Genomic DNA, 5,667 nt, shown 5'->3' on the forward strand with positions numbered 1-5,667 from the left:
GGAACTAGATGATCTTAAGGTCCTTTCCAACCCAAACCATTCTATGATTCTACGATGCTAAGCTCCTAAGAGTTACATCTCGCCTGTGCTTTTCCCTGTAAACCTTTGTCTCCCTCCTCGGTACTCTTTCCTGTTTTCTACCATTCAGAGACACAAGCATATTTGAAGTCTGCATTTAGAGTAATTTTTCCCTCTGGAAGTTATTTCCCTCTCCAGAAACTAATGAATTTGATGAGTGCGTGCTCCTCAGCAAGCTCACTGAAGTCTGTGGCTAGAGGATGGAAGCCAGACTGCCAGAACTTTTGATTTGAGCTTACAGTCTTCCACAGCTGGGTAAGTCTGCTGGGCCTGCAAATAGGTCTGGCTGCTTCTGCTTTTCAAAGCTCTGGATGCTGCAAGAAAAAAATGTCAGCAAAGCAAATGGACATTGCCAAGGTTGCCAGAGCTTGACAAGCTCTTAACTGTGCTTGCAAATCCATCAGAATTAGTGTGCTTCAGTGTAATGGTGCATAGCTCCTGACACTCTGCCAACAGCAACTGCAAGCCAGCAAGCCTCAAACGGGAAGTATTTACTTGCCAGGGGAGAAGAACCCAAGAAGTCTCAGGAAGATTCCAGCCAGTCTTCATCTCCTCCTCCCTCTCCTGAATCCTCCTCTATCCCTCCCTCTGGACAAGTTCTCTCTCTTCTGGCAACCATGTAAAGAGCAATGTTTAATTTGGACCTGATGGGAAGAGGAGACAAAACTTGCCTCCTCTTCAGTAGCAAAGGGGTAGCGGTCAGGGCTATCTCCTACCCATCTCTCCTGCCCCAGGGGAGCAAACAGGCAGTACAGACTGCTATATTTGGAAGGATGAAAGGGTGGAGTGTCAGTTAAGTTGTAAAAATAGAGAAGAATAGCTTTGTAAGAGTCCACGTCAGACAGTCCCACCTTCACTGCCCAGCTTTCACATATAAAGAAAGGGTAAGACACAGGCAGAAGAGAAAAAAATTTCAGAACAAAATGTTTGTATAAAGATACGGTTAAAGATGGACAAAGACCCATTTATACAATCTTGTTGCAAGAAACCTCTCTCCCTCTGGCTAAAGTAACTTTAAAGAAGCTAGCATCATGTTGTGGGAAGTATCTTTCAACTGGACACAGAGACAAGAATATGAATCAGCACCTGAAGCGCACAGAACTGAAACACTTTCAAGTACCATGTTAGAACTATACAGGATTGTAAAAATTAGCAAAAAGTTTACATTACTCATAACAACAACAAAGCTTGGAAGTTGTGTGTACCTTGCTTAAGGGGAAGCAGTTGTTATCCTTTCTGATCAGACTTACAGAACAGTAGGAATTAACACAGAAGAACAGAACCAGGAGAAAAAGCTTTTTTTCTTAGGAACTGCTTCACCATTGTCAGATCTACTGGTCAATAATGGAGCTCTTCAGTGGAACATAAAAACCAACCCATGCAAGTGGAAAGCAGAACTAGAAAAATGCTATTAAAGATGTGCCAGGAACAGCTGCAGAACAGGCAAGATTTCTCAAGGTTAAGTTTAAACTATGAAGGAAAGCAAGTAATCACTACAACTGAAATCCAAGCAATGGCCATGGCAACTGAACTGGCAGGATTTCAAGTCAGTGACTGAATTGTTAGGAAATATTTAGCTTGCTAGTCTGGCCACATTTTCCATTCCATTCCCTTAGTTCTCCCCATTGTCATTTGGGTAACTTTCAGAAGACAGACAAAAACTGCACTGAATTTGTAGGGAATGTGCAGCAGAAGCCAGGGTGACAGTCAAATGCTTATACTGCCTGAGAAGAAAAACTCTATCAAAGTGTTCAAAAATACATCAGCAGGAGGAGTTGAATGGCAACTTACCTTCATTATGGGGAATATAAAGCTACAATTTTATTGAAGATAACATGGCTAGGGACAACTTTAATAATTTTTCTTTGCTTTCCAAAACACAGGAATTGGCAAACTGAAATACCTGAAGTACAACAACCCAGAGGACAATTGTTGCTTTCAAATCTAGAGTACATGCAGCACTCCACAGTAGGGAAATACCTACATCCTAAACTTAAAAGTGAATTCCAATTCAAAACCAGAGATTTGATACTGCTTTTAAGAAACACAAGAGTTTCCTAAAAAAAAACCAAATCACAGAATCAGAGACTGGTTTGGTTTGGAAGGGACCTTAAAGCTCACCCAGTTCCAACCCCCTGCCACGGGCAGGGACATCTTCCACTAGACCTTATAATTATTCAGGAACCCTGTTCCATTTAGGTGTTCTTGGAACTTTGTGTCCTGGAAGTTTGACTAGAGATTAACAGCTTATTAAGACACTTCACGCAAATCTAGTGTAGCTGCTCTAACAAGAACCCTAAACTTTGCAAGTACCATTTACTCTTATCCATGGACAGTTACCTTGGATTCAGGTATTTGTACTGTATAAATACAGCTGGAGACTGACAATCAAAAGGTTGGCATGCATTTTTAAAAGGTGCTAACAGAAAGCAAATATCTTCTTTGGCTGCCCTACAAATCAAGACTAATGCTGAAATCCCAGACCTGCAGGATACTGTTCGCTGTTTATACTGTCAAGCAGTGATGCAGCCAGGGAAAAGACTCTCATCTGCTCTTTCATAACCTCATTAAACTAATCCGTGCAGAAGCCACATAGGCAGATAATAAGAACTGCTTTCTCAAGCCTGCTATCTATTAGTCCTCATTGCAGTAAAAGAAAATGAAACCCAAACCTGAGTAGATGATTCCCCATCCTTGAGGAATACTCAATCATGTCTGAGATGTTTGCAGAATCTGACAGAAGAACAAAGCAACACAGCAAGACAGTAATAATTGCAGAATAAAAGACAATGAGCAGACAGTTCCTCCCTTCTCCCCCAGTACTAGAATGCATTCTGCAGTTCTCCCCCAGCCCTACAGCAGCACACCTTGATATCTCTGCTCCATGGATCTGGAAACATGCTGGACGCCATGGTGCTGTCTGCCCTTTCCTAAAGTACAGCATTGGAAGTGTGTTTTGTCACATTTACAGCTCCAGTTATTTCCCATGCCACGCACCACTGAAGAAGATGCGTGCATCAGAGCCAAAGTTAAGCACTCCATTTAGCACCAGAACAAGCTGAACACAACTAACTCATCAGGTGTAGGAGAACAATTTGGACCATGATGATGCATTCTGGAGTGATAATCATTTTTGGTAGAGCACACAGAGTTCACAGATTGCTTTAAATGCAGTTAAATGCAGTTCGATCCCTAGTATTTGCCCTGGGCACTATGTGCAGCACAAACTGGGCTCCACGAATACGATTCTGGATAATGTTCCAATACTAATTTACCGATAACAATAGGGGGTTAGTTCCTGCTCCCTGCTGGGCTTTTTTAACATCCGTATGGGACAAAGTCTAGAAACTTCTCCCTTTCCTGAGTAACTGGTAAAGGCCTGATATCAGAGTACACTACAGGGCAAGCCATTTTAGGCATCTAGATGATTAATCTTAGGATGTCACTGCTGCATATGAAGGTCTGTACTAGAATCCCATGCTTTCATTCTTAGGAAAGCACTATTGTCTTCTTAAGCATGGTCTTTAAATCACCTGTGATTAATCCACCGTGTACTTTATTACACCCAAAGTTCAGACACACAGGGAGCTCTTCTCTGCAGGCCACATAAGCAACAGTAGCTTTTATTTAGGAGACTGTGTATCCCTTATATCTGCAAGCACTTCAGTAGAAAGCAACACCCTCTCCTATCCCCAGCCCTGGGATGACATGACCACTTCTGAAGCTCAATCACTGCTGATCCCATGAGCTGTACTGACCATTGAGATGCCACAGAGATACCAAATAAACACACAAACCGCAAATAAGATAAAGTCTGGGTAAAAAAAACAGAAACAACAAACCACAAACCCAAAATGCTTATTGAAAAAAAAAACAGAAGAGAAATGGTTAATGGTTCTACAAAGGTCCAAAAAAGCTACAGAACAGAGCATTGTAAGAGGGCACTGGGTGGTAAATAATATGAAAGACACGGATCTGGAGCTTTCTGTCCTATCTACATCTTAAAACCCCCAAGGATCAACTAGTAAAATTAAAGAGGAGAATTCCTATCTTTTTCCCCTCCAAACAAAAACATCATTTCATAATGAAAAAAAAAAAAAAGTAGAATTCCAAACTAGTTATCCATTATTTTGACTACAATTTTAAAATCAAAATGCCTTCGTAACAACAGATGTGATGCTGAGTTTATAATCTTACTTTAAGTGTATATTGCTAATCTCTAGTCTTACTAGAGGGGAAAGAATTTAGGAAGACTAGTCCTAATAGAAGGCTAGTAAGATAGTTAAGGGCCCAGAGCACAGGATATATAAGTGGCTTATATATATGCTGATGGGTTTCTTCACCCACATGCTTGTTCTGAGCAAATCTGAAAGGACTTAATGTACTTGACATGCCTACTCCTCTGTCTAGTGTCACTGCACTGGCCAGTGGATTCAAAGCCTCTCAATTGCAGCAGAGGGTTCACAGGCACATTGAAACATGAAGCGGGGGCAGGAATCTTGTCTCCATACAGAACCAGATTACCAAAACCTATTCAAACAAAACAAAGAACCCCAACAGCCCTCCACAGCCCCCACACTGAAGTGCTTTTATTAATCCTTACCTTAGAACTAGTCCTTGTATAGATCTCACGATTTACTCCCTTCAGCTCGGCCTGTTGGTGAAAAATGTAAAAATCAGACTGTTTTATACAGTGCATGGGGCAAAATCCACATGCAATCAGGGGCATCACTGACCTCCACACCTTTAAAAAGCCCAAAGGTATCAGCCTGCACTTCTGCATGGCTTCCAACCTCCATACTTGCAATTGTGGTATAGAGAACAAGATGACAAATATCCTCACAATAGAGAAGAGCAAGTAAATAACCACATTATTAAAATGATTACATACAAACAACTCATTTCTGTCTCTAAAAACACATGCAGGATTACTACTTGTGGCACCTTTGTCATAAATACCTTTAGCTAATATTCTCACTGTACCTTACTGCTGTGTTCCCCCCAGTTTTACTGTGAAGTAAACAACCCTGATTAAATAGGCAGTGTCTGGAGCAGGTCTCTCCTCCTGGGACTAACAAGGGTAACTGCTGCACAGGGAAGGGATTTCAGACCCCAGCTCTGCAGCTTATACTATTTAGATCCCCAGTTCTAAAAAAAAACCCAACTATATTCTGAAGATCTGCAATGGAGAGCAGGTTTGGCTCGGCTCACTTGCTGAAGGTTGATACACCAGGCCCTTGCCCTGTTAGGTAGAAAAGTTTGAACTAATTTGATAAACATTATTTTTCTTTGCAAATGAATGATATTCAGCTCAGCAGATCTTGAAATAACCCAATTTAAGTTTCCTCCAAAATACAGTCATTATAACTTTGTGTTAATTCTCCCTTTAGTTGTTTTCCCCTGAAAAACGTAATAAAATAATCCACTGATGGTGCAGCTACACCAAAGTACATAGACCTCACAGCAGCTTTCCAATATCTGAAGAGGCCTAGAAGGGTGCTAGAGAGTGACTCTTCATCAGGGACTGTAGGGACAGGCCAAGGGGAAATGGCTTTAACCTGACAGAGGGGAGATTGAGATGAGCTCTGA

This window comes from Nestor notabilis, unplaced genomic scaffold (genome assembly GCF_000696875.1).
Source record: "Nestor notabilis isolate BGI_N333 unplaced genomic scaffold, ASM69687v1 scaffold14630, whole genome shotgun sequence".
NCBI classification, from domain to species: domain Eukaryota; kingdom Metazoa; phylum Chordata; class Aves; order Psittaciformes; family Psittacidae; genus Nestor; species Nestor notabilis.